Here is a 15616-nt window from a genome sequence, read left to right as displayed (position 1 = left end):
GCAGCCACCAGGCCCAGGATCCTGCAGCAGCCACCAGGCCCAGGCTCTTCCAGCAGCCACCAGGCCCAGGCTCTTCCAGCAGCCACCAGGCCCAGGATCCTCCAGCAGCCACCAGGCCCAGGCTCTTCCAGCAGCCACCAGGCCCAGGATCCTCCAGCAGCCACCAGGCCCAGGCTCTTCCAGCAGCCACCAGGCCCAGGATCCTGCAGCAGCCACCAGGCCCAGGATCCTGCAGCAGCCACCAGGCCCAGGCTCTTCCAGCAGCCACCAGGCCCAGGCTCTTCCAGCAGCCACCAGGCCCAGGATCCTCCAGCAGCCACCAGGCCCAGGCTCTTCCAGCAGCCACCAGGCCCAGGATCCTCCAGCAGCCACCAGGCCCAGGATCCTCCAGCAGCCACCAGGCCCAGGCTCTTCCAGCAGCCACCAGGCCCAGGCTCTTCCAGCAGTCACTAGGCCCAGGATCCTCCTGCTCCACCAGGCCCAGGATCCTCCAGCAGCCACTGGGCCCAGGCTCCTCTAGCAAGGCACCAACAAGTAAATCAACAGTGACTTCAACGGGCCATCACAAGGAAATACTAATCTCACCATTTTCAAAATGCCACCTAAAAAAGCTAACCCAGGAGTTGAAGAGGAGTTGGAGGAGATTAGGAAATCGCTTAATTTCATGTCTGATGAACTGAGCAAAGTGGCTAAACAACAAGGTATGCTACATGACCTAATGGATGAAATAAAACAACTAAAAAACCTCATAAAGGACAAGGACAAGAAAATAGACGACTTGGAATGGCGAATCGAGGACCTTGAACAATACACAAGAATGGATGATTTAGTCATAAGTGGTCTGGAGACGCAACACCGAACCTACGCCAGAGTAACAGCTGGCGGAGGTAAAGACGGTGAAGATGCCCCGGTAGAGGAGCTGCAAACGCTTGAACAGCAAGTGATAAAATTCCTTCAAACGAAGAATGTAAGTATTCAGAGCCATCATATTGCAGCATGCCACACGCTCCCCAGAAAAGACAGTAAAACAAAGCCAGCAATCATTCTTCGGTTTGTGAGTCGCAAAACAAAGATTGAGTTACTGAAACAGGGTAAGAAGCTAAAAGGGACTGGTGTGTATTTAAATGAACATTTAACGAAAAAGACTGCTGAAATTGCAAGACAGGCACGCAGCCTGAGAAAACAAAATAAGATACAAGCGACATGGACAAGGAACTGCAAAGTAATGATAAGACTAAATGGCAATCCCGAAGAAGCGAAAGTTGTGATGATAAGAGAACTCAAAGACTTAGAGCAATATAAATAATCAGGAATCTGCTATGGAATCTATTGGAAAAGTGACGATTGGATAATGAACAATGGGTATGGAAAGTGTTTCTGGCCTTATGGCTCAAAAACAATGGAAACAACAACAACAAAAACACATAAATGACAAGTTTGGACACAGATTATAGGTTTCCATTCGGAGATATTGAAGAGGAAGACTTTGATTATGAAAAGGACTGTCAAGGTGGTTATTTTGCCACACACGCTGAGAAAACGAACTTCAAAACGTTTAACTATGCAGAGCACAACATGAATGACCCTGAAAGTAACATTGACCCAGATACCCACTTCTACAATAACACCAATAATACTTGTGAGTACTATACAGATGACCAATTCAATGTGAATATTAAAATGGCAAATGCATTGTCGGTCATACATTTCAATAGTAGAAGCCTGTATAAAAATTTTTCTAAAATTACAGAATGTTTAAGTAAGTTAAAAAAGTTAAACATAATTGCAATATCAGAAACATGGCTCGATAATGAGAAAGTTAGTGAAATGGGACTGGAAGGATACGAATTATTTACAATGAACAGGGTGAATAAAAAAGGAGGCGGTGTTGCTTTATATGTAGATAAAGTTTTGAAATGTAGTCTGATTGAATGCATGTCAAGCACCATAGATAACGTATTGGAATGTGTCACTATTGAAATTCATGTTGAAAAAGCTAACAATATAATTATAAGTTGCATCTATAGGACACCAGGTTCATGCCTTGAGATATTCAATGAAAAACTTGCTGCTATGTTTAGCAACCTAAATGATAAAAAAGTGCAAATAATTTGTGGTGATTTTAATATAGATTTGCTAAACCCAAATGGACATCAGAAAACAACAGATTTCATCAATACAATGTATAGTAACTCCCTTTTCCCTGTAATTATAAAACCAAGTAGAATAACAATTGATACAGCTACATTGATAGATAATATATTCACAAATAAAATTGACCATGAAATAGTAGATGGACTTCTTATAACTGATATAAGCGATCATCTTCCTGTTTTTGCAATTTTTCAAAATTATTTTGGGATTAAAACTAAACAAAAGAATCAAATATTTGATATGATACGACATAGAACAACAAGAGCCATTGCTGCCCTCCAGGTGGACTTAAAGGAACACAATTGGAATGAGGTTTTTGCAAATGAAGATTCAAATAGTGCGTATGATGCATCCCTATCAACTGTAATTTCACTATATGAAAAACATTGTCCTTTAATCACTAGAAAGCATCACAGATCAAATAAGCCATGGATCACAAAGGGGATAGAAGATGCATGTAAAAAGAAAAATAATCTATATAAGAGATTCATAAAACAGAGGACAAAAGATGCTGAAATAAAGTACAAGTTATATAAAAATAGATTAGTAAATATTATAAGAACAAGTAAGAAAGAATATTACCACAAATTATTGGAGCAAAGTAGAAGTAACACACAAGAAACGTGGAGGATATTAAACAGTATAATCAAAAAGGGCTCAAAAAATAAGAATTATCCAGATTATTTTAAAAAAGATAAAGATATTGTGCTTGATAAAACTAAAGACATTGCAAATGAATTTAATGATTTCTTTGTAAATGTTGGCTTTAATTTAGCAAAAGAAATTCCAGAGTCAAGAAATAATAACGACCTAAATAAACATATTACTCAGAATGTGTCCTCCATGTTTATTGGTGCTGCAACTCATAGAGAAATAATTAACATTGTGAAGACATTTAAAAATAAAAAGTCCACTGACTGTTTTGGTATTGACATGATATTAGTTAAAAGTATTATAGAATATATAGTGCAACCTTTCGCATACATTTGTAATCTGTCCTTTCAAACTGGTGTGTTTCCCTCACAAATGAAAATAGCAAAAGTTATTCCAATCCATAAAAACGGAGAGAGATGTCAGTTTACCAATTATAGGCCAATATCACTACTCCCACAGTTCTCAAAAATTTTAGAAAAGTTATTTGTTAATAGACTTGATAAATATATTGAGAAGCATAATCTCCTAAGTGATAACCAATATGGCTTTAGAGTGAAAAGGTCCACTTCAATGGCAGTGATGGAACTTGTTGAAGGGATATCTAATGCAATAGATAATAAGGAATATACTGTTGGTGTTTTTATAGACTTAAAAAAGGTGTTTGATACAATTGATCATTCTATATTAATGAATAAACTAGAGAGATATGGCATAAGAGGGATAGCATACAAGTGGATGAAAAGTTACCTGGATGAAAGATATCAATATGTCGAATTCAATAATGTAAAATCTAAGCAGTTGAAGGTAACTTGTGGTGTTCCTCAGGGCTCTGTGCTGGGCCCTAAATTATTTATATTATATATAAATGACATATGTAGTGTTTCCAAACTGTTAAAATGTGTATTGTTTGCTGATGATACCACTCTGTACTGCTCAGGTAAAAACTTAGAACAGCTTCTGACTACAGCGGAAAAGGAGTTAAATATATTAAAAAACTGGTTTGATGTAAATAAGTTATCATTAAATATAAAGAAAACAAAATTGATTATTTTTGGCACTAGACAAATGAAAAATGTATCTAAAATAAGGGTTAATGGAATTGAAATTGAAAGAGTGTACGAAAATAAATTTCTTGGAGTGATAATTGATGATAAGCTGAGTTGGAAGTCTCATATAAACCACGTGAAAACAAAAATGTCAAAAACCATTGCTATTCTCTATAAAACAAAGCATGTCCTGAACAAAAAATCATTATACACACTTTATTGTACTCTGTTGCTTCCATATATGACTTACTGTCTGGAGATATGGGGTAATGCATATAAAACGAACACTCTTCATATTTTCAAGTTACAAAAAAAAGCTATAAGAATTATAAACCAATCAAACTATATAGAACCAACTAACATTTTGTTTATTAATCTGAATACCCTGAAATTTTATGATTTAGTTGAATATAAAATGGCACAGATAATGTATAAAGCACAAAATAACTTGCTTTGCCCCAGTACTCAGAAGCTGTTCAAAGTCAGAGAAAGTCAATATGACTTAAGGGGAACAGATTTCTTTAAGAAAAACAAGATGAGGACAAATATAAAGCAGAGATGTGTTTCTGTTAGAGGAGTTAACCTGTGGAATAGTTATGACAGTGATTTAAAAAGGTGTAGTTCATTTTCCTTGTTTAAAAACATGTTTAAAAATAGAGTATTAGAAAAATATATAAATCAAGAATGAAAAGAGCAAAAAGGAGAAAAAACAACAACAACCTCTTGATTCTTTTGCTTTGATGTAGTTACTTATCTAAGGTGGAAAGTTTTTTTTTCTTTGGTTTGTTTGTTTGTTTGTTTGTTTGTTTGGTTTTTGCTTTGTTTTATTATTTTCTTCAAGCCCTGTGTACAGGAGCTGCATACAAAAAGATATTTTGTGAAAAGGGTTGGCGTAATAAGCAAATGCTTCAGCCAATACCTTTTGATTAGCCTTGTCTCATGCTTTCTTTCTTTATGGTAGATTTTTGTTCTGTTTTCACTGTTTGTTTGTTTTTTTTTTCACTGTTTTCACTGAGATTTGAATTTGAATGCTAATCAATAAAATCAAAATCAAATGAAAAAAAAACATGACTCAAACCAGCGACTAAGACCATTGATAGGTTTTGTATTGTTGATTGTCATTTATGCTTAGAAACATTTACTCATATATGCTTAGAAGAGTATAATCATTTTTAGATTGAAAGAATGTCTCATCCTAAAGAGGTCTGTAAGAACTCTGTGTAGCTGAAGAGGGGGTGCGTTCACTCCTCTGTACAGAGTGTGTTCTGGCATGGATCACACTCCCTAGGAGAGTTTATCTTTTCTTGTTGATTTATGATATAGCAAGCACACGTATATCTGTTTAAGTATAAGAGCCTTTTGTTAGATGGACTTAGACGTCCTGGCACTAGCCTTGGGGAGTTTTCACAGGGTCACATCTTGACCTCACACAGATCACTCACACACACACACACACACACACACACACACACACACACACACACACACACACACACACACACACAGGCAAGGTACTCTTTGTGTGTATGTAGACGTCATATGTTAATGAACCTATGCATATTCATGTAACCTAAATAAAAGGATAGTGTACGGGAGAGCGGACGAGAGCAACTGGGGCCAAGCGAAGGAACGGCGTTTGTCCGGTTCTCTCCCGTGCACGAGTACCATGAAGAAGTTTGCCTACTTGCGTCTTGCTTGCAGTGTAATTATATTGTCTTAACGTTCCAGCGGATGGGTTCAAGATACAAACCTATCAACCATCTTTAATTATTTAGATATTTGGAGTTGTCTTAATAGTCCACATGAGTATTGTGTAAAGTATGCTGTCCTCAGTGCTATTGTTAGCGTGCATAAAGTGGACTGAACATAGTATTCACATGTAGAAGTATACATTTTGGGATTTTTCCATATTTTCCAATGAATACAAAAAAATCTGAGATCTCTGAACTTTTTTTGTTGTGACTTCTACAATCCATAAACAATAATAATTACAACGTGGATCGTCAAGAAGGCCATTCCAAGGCCAACAGAGCGCGCTCTGTGCGTGTTCAGTTATTCACATCACACACGTGGATGGTGGGGGATTTTATCTGAGAGTGCAGAGGAGGGAGGAGAATCAACAACTTTTAGACTTGAATCCCAGCAGGAACCTGCAGCAGACACATGTTTGGACAGGCAAACATTTTTGTCCTCGGTGACACAGATCCTGCATATAAAGTTGGTTTACATGAACAAAGAGGCAACGACAAACATGCATTTTCAATCATTTTCAATACACTTGTTTTCTGTTGAAAAAGCCTTACAAGGTCGTGTTTAGACCAACTGTTATTTTCCTCAAAAAGTATTTGCTCAGTGTCTTGGGGTTTGTGCTATTTGACCTGAAAAACACACAAGAAAACCATTTTACACTAATATCGATGGCGTGCTCCTGCGTGGCCTCATAGTGAGGTGGTGTGTACATTCACTCAACAAGTGAAAAGTGACTGGTTCAAATCCAGCTCAGGACAAAACGCTCCTCTGGGGTTGTGTCAGGAAGGGCGTTTGGTGTCAAGTGTGCTTTAGTACCTGTTGTGGCAGCTCTTTATGACAGGAGAACGAATGAAGGAAGCTACATCAGTGCCTTACACCTGTGCAACACTTTTCCAAACAAACAGTTTTCATTTGTTTGGCTCACATCTCGATTTCCTGCACCGCTAGAGACCAACAAAAGTAATCTCAGTACGGAAAGGACACTGCCCAAGGATCAATCTTTGCTCCTGCTGTGTTCATAAATAACTTTCCTGCACAGTATCCAGATGCTGCCAATGACGTACTCGTATTAAATCAAGGCAACGCAATCATCTTGTGTTGAATTTAATAAAATCTGTTTTGTCCGTTTCTCCCTTAAAAAAAGAGCCCACTTGTAGATTTTAAAATTAAGTCAAAGAACAGAATAAACCGAGGATTTAAACAAGTTTTTGCTTGCCAAAAATTTTTTGAAACAACAACTCGTGTTTGATAAATGTGCAAAGCAACTTTAAAGAACAGTTTGGACCAGCCTGAACTGTTTAAAGCTTATTAAACCACCACATATATACCACCATACATATACCAGTTACTTTGTTTTGGCTGCTTGGTTGTTGGTGCCAAATGAGTTGATGGACTGACATTTTTCTCACACTACCATCTCTATGGTCTGAAAAAGAGACCATAGAGATGAAAATGTTTTGGTTAGACGCTAGAGCTTTGAACAAATTGGAAGGTAGAAGCGACTCTATTAACCACATTTTATATCCAAGGTACGCAGACAAGCGTCTCCTTATACATCCAACTTTAGAAGCTTGTATCCATCGTGCCTTGTATGAAAGGTTCAACCTGCTGGTGGTGTAATGGTGTGGAGGATATTTTCTTTGGCCTCTTAGTACCAACTGAGCATCATTTAAACACCACAGCCTACCTGAGTATTGTATCCCTCTATGACATCGGTGTACCCATCTGCTTCCAGCAGTTCATGTCACAAAGCTCAAATTAACCTCAAACTGGTTTCTTGAACATGACAATGACTTCACTGTACTCACATGGCCTCCACAGTCAATGAATCTCAATCCAATAGAGCACCTTTGGGAGATTGGCATCATGGATGTGCAACAACTGTGTGATCCTATCAAGTCAACATGGTCCAAATTCTCTGAGGAGTGTTTCCAGGACCGCGTCGAATCTGTGCAACAAAGAAAATTAAGGGGTTCAACCTGGTACTGTTAGGATAAACCTAATATACTGTCCAGTGATTTATGTGCCTGATATCATTTTTTTGTGCTCAAGCATCACCATTTACATTCAGACATCTCACATCCTTATACAGTTCAGCTCTGAAACGACTGTATAAGAAGCCTGTAGGTGTCAGCGTTGTCACATCTTTAAAGGATATGAGCTACTAAACTTTGAGTTTCTTTCCTTTTGTGCGTTCTTAAATTAGTTCTTGAATGTGTAAATATACTAATCAGCATTTGTAACTGATCATATCATACATTTATACTATGTATTTATTCCCATTAATTACGCGCTATGTGTACTTCTGTCACCCTGCCATCAGTTTATTCTTCATCTTTATTATAGTTGTGTATCTCTGACTGAACAATGAAAAACTATGTTAAATGTCTGTTTAAATTCTACTTTTGTCCTCTGTGCAAAACTCCTTCAGCTGCGAGTCAATTTTACATTTCTGCAGGTATGTCAATATTATTTGTTTTGATGGGTGTATGCTGCTTTTTTTTAACATGAGGGGGAAAAAACAACCATCAGGCGTAGCTTTGCCTTCTCTTTGACCTCCTAACCCTGAAAAGATCCTCTCAGTCAAACACCACCAAAGTGTTTGTGTGGTGTGAGAAGACGAAATCGACCGCGTCTTTACTCGCTTTACGATCACACTTGCATAGACGTGTCAGGACGGTTTCGTGCACCACTGGAGACGCTGCTTCTCCACCTTCTCCCCCACACGTTTCACCATCTCCCATCACGTCACACCTTCTCCTCCGGTTTATTCGCTCTTCCGGCACTTCTACGACACCTCTTCACCCGTGCTGACACTCCTACCGTTTCCCTTTCCATCACCCTGACCTTTTTTCACCCTCTTTCTCCCGCTCCACCTCACAGCGGCTCATACGTTACCGGAGAAGTAAACAATACTGCTGTATTCCAACCAGAAAATGAAAATCGAGGGCATTGAGAAGTTGCTGGGATTGTGACTCTGTACGTGAGCATGCAGTATCTGGACCAATGCAAAAACAATACAAATTCAGGGGTTTTTGTGTGTCTGAAGAAGAACAACAGCACATTATATTTTTATGTTTTCTTTTTATGTTGGTGCCAGCTTTGTCAGCTTCTTATCAAAACCAAAGGGAGCAGCAGTACAGCTCTGCATTTGGCTTGAACAGGTTGGCACAGCAGCCAATCAGAAACCCCAAGTTCCCTCAGAAAAAAGCTAGCTTAGAAACTGCATCCAACAAGCTTGGCACAAAACACACAACCATATTTTCCTTTTTTCATCCTGTTTGCAAACTCTGTTTGGAAACTTCAAACTTAGTGTGGGGAGCATGGAGATGCTTCACTTAGCTCCAATCTGATATGGAGAAGGAATGAAGGGCAGCATCAACCTAACCAACATGTTTGAGGGCGTGGTCTGAAGTGGAAGTGGTATATTGTGAATATTAGTCTCATTGTCAACCAAGTATATTTCAATGCTAGATAAACCAAGTTGGCTGAAACGAGAAGCCAAAAAATGAAAAGAAATGAGAAAGAATGATTGGCCAAAAGGTGTTACTGTACAAACCCCAATCCCACAATGTCACGCTTAGAAGTCAGAATGTGCTTGTGCTACTTAACCACAATTCATAAATGCACTACATTTTATCCTATTACTACATTTTCTGGGAATTAGGAGATGGTTCGGAAAGGATTTCTTGGGGAATCCTGTTTCCCAGATTTAAACCCTAGTGTTGGGATCAATTTCTAGCATTTCTTAGATATTGTTTTTACGTTAAGGGCTTCAGTATTGACAACATTTCCAGTGTTGAGGTTGATACTAAAAAAGCCAACTAATGACACACCTGTTACTTTTGTTGAAGAGTAATGCAGTACGGTAACTAATTACTTGACAAAGTAATTTGTTACACTACTCGTTACATTATTTTCTTGTTACTCAGTAAAATAATCGGAAACTTATTGTCTCATAATTAATGTTTAACAATAGAAATCTGAACACAAATCTCTATCCTAATGAGGACACGTGACGAGCTGACTCTTAGTTTTCACCCCTCAGCTATGAAAGGCTGATGGAGCACTGCTGTCATCCTACTAGGCCGGCGGTGTGGACATGCAAGTTTGTGAATGCAGTACCTCGAGACCTAGGTGACATAGGACTTTCGCATTCATACCATACGTGCATCTACTAAAAATCTTGAACTAATGCGAATCCCAGTGATCTTGACCTTGAGGTCAAGGTCAAAAGTCAAGTTTTCTAAAAACGTTGTGATATCGCAAGAAGGAAGTCACCTAGGTTTTCCACATTTATAACATACTAGGAGATTGAGGGGTAGCACTTGCAGCCACCAGTATTTTTATTTATCAACACAAAGCCAACAGCACAAACCAAAGATGAAAACCAGCACAAAGAGACTTCAAATCGTCATGGTGTTTTTACTGTAGAAACATGAACAGGTAGAAATGGACACTGCAGCCTGATTGTTCATTCGTTTGTTACCTGGTGAAGTTCAGGGTCTGGCTGCTGGGCTGGTGTCGACATTCATTCAGCTTAAGCATCACTCTAGGTTTTTGGCTAGCTTAGCGTTAGCATGCTGTCTGTGCAGATTCTTGGAAAGAGCAGAAGTGTTTGCAGCAAAGTGCAGTTGTTTCTGTCCTGGATGCAGGCTGCACTTTACCATCGTGCTCTCGTCCTTTTGCGCAATAATAATAAAAGTAATGTCCATAGCCACGCTGCAGACCACACCACTATTTTCCTCCTCCGGCCCACAAACTGAAACCTCCTGATTAACAAATCCAAGGAACTGGACTACTGGGAACCAGTTCTCAATTCCCATCCCTACTGGCATAGAGATAACTGAAGAGCCTGTGTAGCACAATAACAATATAGTTGTAACTGTAGTGTAATTACTGAAGTACAGAACATTACTGCAATACTGAAATATTTTATGTTACTATAGTAACAGCCAAGACTGGTCATCTCTCACCTTGTATTCTTCTGAAACACCATTAGCCTTCACCCAGGGGCGTAATTTCCAGGGGGGTTAGGGGGTTATGACCCCCCCTATAATCAGACCCAACCAATATAACCCCCCAATAACATTATGAATTATCTTGTATAAATAGGCTGTTGATTTTCTTTAGTCATTTCAGTTATTACCAGCAAAATAGTTGCATGTTTAATCATCTGGGAATTTACCCAGATTTATTTATTTATTTAGAGAGAGATCACAGCAAAACACAAGACAACAAAACAGACAAGGACGAACAGAAATTTCTAGCATACCTCCAGCATTTGCTAGCAAAACAGCTACAGAGTAGACCTGACCGTCATATCTACAGAGAGAGGACTAACAGAGGCTTAAACTTCCCTTAAACTCACATAGCCCCCTTACAAATAGAAATATCTGGTTCTATAGGTTCTGCTCCAGCTAACTGTTAACGCAGCTTCCTGCTAGGAGAGGAGTGAGAGTCAAAACACCAAAGTTGTGCATCAGAAAAACTAAAACAGAAAACTGAAATTCTCTGATTTTCACATGTACAACAATGTCATGCCACTTTTAATACAGCCCTCATCATGACCCCAGGCCCTCCTTGCAGTGGTAACGTGGACCCTCTCGGATCACGGTTATCCGGCCTGGCTGCCCTGTCCGCCACTGAAACGAGGGACAAATGAAGAGTTTGTCACGGGCCAGAGAGCAGAACACCTGCGAGGTCTCGCTCTCTCTCTCTTACTTCCTCACTTGCACACACACATTTACACACAGAGGGATGGAGTCAGGGCCAAGCTGTGAGTCAGAGAATCACCCCAGAGATTTGATCCACCCTTGTTTTTGTGTGAGCGGGCAGCCACACAGGAGCTGTCTCCATTTTTCAAACATCACTGGGTTCAGCACGGCACAGCGACCCGGATCACCCACTGGACCTTTGGGTGCTTCAGCTCCAGTATTTTCTAGAGCACATGATGAAATTTATGTCTAGGCTGATTTAAAACAGGATTTTCCTTTTTTAAACCTCCTGCACATGTACCCACTGGCCCTTTTGCCCTCCTTGTCAAAGGGTATGATGTCACTACAAAGTGAATATTTTCAGACATAAATTAAATTTTATCCAGATGTGGCAGATTTTTTTTTTCACTTAGATATTTAGTATGAAGTCATTAATAAAATATAATCGGTTTAAATAACAAAATTATCTTGTTTTTCATCAGTTGGCATAATTTTTAATAATTGAAAGGACCCTGCTTTATCACCATAGATACAGCATTAGGTGGTAGGAACTATCCTGGTTTTATTTATTCTTTTTTTTTTGTCAAACATATTTTTATTTATGGGAAAGCACAAATAATGAGCTTTTATTTGTGACAGAGTTTTCATTCTCACGAAGAGATGTACCTTTAGCTTTTTGTAGAATCATGACCTTCAACTTACTTCTGCATAGCTAATCCTCCAGATTGGTGCTAAACTGTTTTTTTAGGTTATTTTTTTGTGGTTTTCAACTGCTGCCTGCCGGCAAGAATACTGAAAAGAGGAAGTTCCTACTCACCCAAAAAAGAATGGGTTGCATTTGCCCTCAGAAAACCACGTGCAGTTTTTACACTGAGAGTTTTACACTTGATTAAATCAACATTAAAAGATAGCCAGCTGCTGCGTGTAGCCATAGACAGAGGTGCTGCTTGAAAAGGGAACTTGATCTTGAGGCTTTAAGCCTCGGACTCAACGGGCAGCGTACAAAGTTTGTAACAGTTTGAGAAATGTAACCTTCCTAAGGCGACCCCACCTGAATCCACGCTGTCCCTTTGCAAGTGCATGATTCTGTTATAGAGAAAAAACACGTAAGAAAAAATAAAGAGGAGTTATCCTTCTGAGGGTGAACAGAGACAGGAAAAAATGGTGGTGAGTGATAATAACAACTGCTAATGCTAATGCTAGACAACTCAGTGCTGCTACTCTAACCTGAAAAGTGGGGGAGGAAACTTGAATAATGTAACTTCTGCTGGCTTAGCTACTTAGCTAGCAGAGCGTAGTCATGACACCAGCAGCAGACTTGTTAGAGTAAACTGAGGGCAGGCCCTGTGAACATTTATCTAGCGTCCACACTAACTGTAGCATTGCCATTGACCATAGAGCGTATAAAGCATGCTTGTTGCTAGCGGTCTGGACAAACGAAGCCAATGCTGAAGTGTGTTTAACCTGCACTTTAACAGAAGGCGGTCAGATTGCGGTAGCTGTGGAGACACACCTCAAGACTTCAGAAACCAACAAATGACGTCCAACCTTTATATTGTTCCTGGTTGTGGCTTTATGATAAAAATAAACAGTATAAAATGTGGGTTTTTGTCACCTATTAGCTTTATTTAGCCCTTTTTTAAAGTATGAGAGTTAGTTCTTCAGCTGTCACCATGCTGCCTTTTTGGAACCAGGAGTTGCCATATTTGGCAAAAAGGGTTGCATGCTGTTTTCCCAGCTAACATTAGAAAGCTTGCTTAGCAAGCTGCTGCTACAAACTGTATGTCTGAAATGCACAGACTCAGTTAAACAATACTCAGTCCTTATACTGATAAATAACTGACTAATAAAACACTAGAATAAAACTGAAGTGCAAACTTTTTGCATTTTCTGTACCACACAGGGAGCCGTAATATTGGTCAGATTACTCAGCTGAAAAGCTCCAAAAAAAACACCAAGAGCACAAATCAGTTCATTCCCTGAACGGATGGTTGGAGTAAACTAAGTCTGCACTTCGTTAATGCTCGAAAACCCCTCCAATATACCTGAACTAAAACAATTCTGCACAGAAGAGTGGGACAACAGTCCTCCACAGTCATGTGAAAGACTGGGTGCCAGTGATCACAAAAGTTTTATTCTTTTAAATTAAATCATGATTTAAAAACTGCATTTTGTATTTCTTCGTCTTTATCTTTGTCTAATATAAAAATGTCTTTAATGATCTGAAACATGTAAGTGTGACAAATATGCAAAAAAAGAAAACCTCAAGATGAGGAAAAATAGTTTTGCACAGCACTGTGTGTGGCATGTTCTTTCATAAAGAATAAATTATGTTTGTTTATATGAGTAAATAAGAGCATGGGTAATTAAACCAGCCTTAGAGCTCATTTATGGAACTAACAGCTAGATTTCTGTAACTAATGGGCTTCATATTTCTCTACTTTGTCGTAAACAGTCTAATTTAACAAAAAGTAATCTGTTTTTTTTCTTCATATATATATATATATATATATATATATATATGAAGAAAAGAAGTGATTTTTTTGGGGCCCTGCAGATGTGAACGCTGCGCTCTGATAACTCACAGGACGAGCTGTTACAGTGCATATGTTCATTCATGACTGCATCTCTGCATCTCGGTCGCATCAGACTGTTTTACCTTGACAGCTAGAAGTGCACGAGCAGCGATTGCCAAGAAAAAAAAAAGGCGAGGGGAGCTGAAAACGAAGAGGAGGCTGATGAAATGAAATGATGAAACAGATGAGGTTTAAATCAGAATATTTTTATGCTGGCGCTCGGCGGGAATTCCTTACTTCAACTTCCCAGAGTGCATTGCTGTGTGGCCTTTTCAATAATGTAAAGGGGGACAGACAAGAGATAAAATGAGAGAGGAAACGATTTCCTGGCACTGTGGGAGCCCCCTCTGTGACATTTACCTCTAGTGGCACCCTCAATGTGTGTGTGTGTGTGTGTGTGATGGCCCCGTGCCACGCTAATGATGCCCCCCTCTGCCACGCACAGTCGAAGCACAAAACTCTCCCGCCAGCGATGCCACACGTGTCCTTTAGAGTCACACTGGAAGGAAAGAAGGAAGGAAGAAGGAGGTAATAGCCAAGATGGAGCATGGAGGAGTTGAAAAGGAATTGTGCGAACAATATTTCCATCCACAGATGGAGCTGAGGAGGAGCACAATAGAAGGGCGACAAATAAAAGGAAGAGAAAAGGTTAGCGGCGAGAGGAGGCCGCTTTTGTCAGCGAATGGCAGAGAAGGAGCAAAGGGGGGATCGCCTCGTGCGAGCTATCAGCTCCACCTGTTACTATTTCATACTTCATTAAGCGTCTCTCCTATTTGAAGCGGCGGGTGGTGTTCTCCGTCTTCGCGGGGTGTCCCCTACCCCCCACCTGGACACATGGCATCTCATTACCTCTCTGCTCCAGCTCAGGGCCTGCAGAATGTCACACAGCTGGAGTACGAGCTCTGAAGATAGATGAAACAGAAAAACCCTCTGAATGTCTTTAAAAAGACGGAGCCTACTGAGAATGATGTGTTTGCCTGGCATTATTATCCTGTTGCAAGGTCCACCTTCGGTTCAGCGGAAGCACTCGGACAGATGGCGTCACGTATGCTCCGAGCGCTCTTTGATGTTGACCGCAGACCGAAGAATTGTTGACCGCAAGCCGAACGATTTCTGAGGCAAACTTTCCCACCTCACGATCGGTGTCTGATTCTTGTGCTGAAAGGCTGTCTTTGATTAGTTAATCCCATTGAGCCAATAACCAGATCGCCTCTGCTACATCAAATATAGGCGTTTCTTTCTGATTGCAGATGCATGCACTTTGACACCAAATCTAACAGTTATCTGCAGATCTTCTGTCGGGGTTTTTAGACACTTTGTTTTTCTCACGCTGAATTTCCTGTGGTGGCCAGTGCTGTTTGAAATTTGCACCGCTTTTAGACGGTGAGTCTCAGAGTGACATTATTTGGTTCAACTGTCAGACCACAACCAGTGGCAAAATGTAGTGACGGTGTAGGCGTAGGGCGGTTGCAGCTTCGATGGTAAAGCGGGTCATCTACCAAATGGAAAGTCCCCGGATCCTCCTGTCCATGTGTCAAAGCATCTTTGGCCAAGATACTGAACACTGTGTTGCCTCAGATGCATCCATCGGAGACTAAGTGTATGAATGTTAGAAGTGCTTAGGTATAGATAAGATCAATGTGTGTGTGACTGGGTGAATAATAATACTTTATTTTATATTTTGTATTAGTAGAAAATAGTAGTGAAAATAGAGTAGAAA

This window comes from Rhamphochromis longiceps, linkage group LG3 (genome assembly GCF_057381845.1).
Source record: "Rhamphochromis longiceps isolate RC_006_pf linkage group LG3, R_longiceps_female_GT1.1, whole genome shotgun sequence".
NCBI lineage: Eukaryota > Metazoa > Chordata > Actinopteri > Cichliformes > Cichlidae > Rhamphochromis > Rhamphochromis longiceps.
This window is presented reverse-complemented; position numbering follows the sequence as displayed.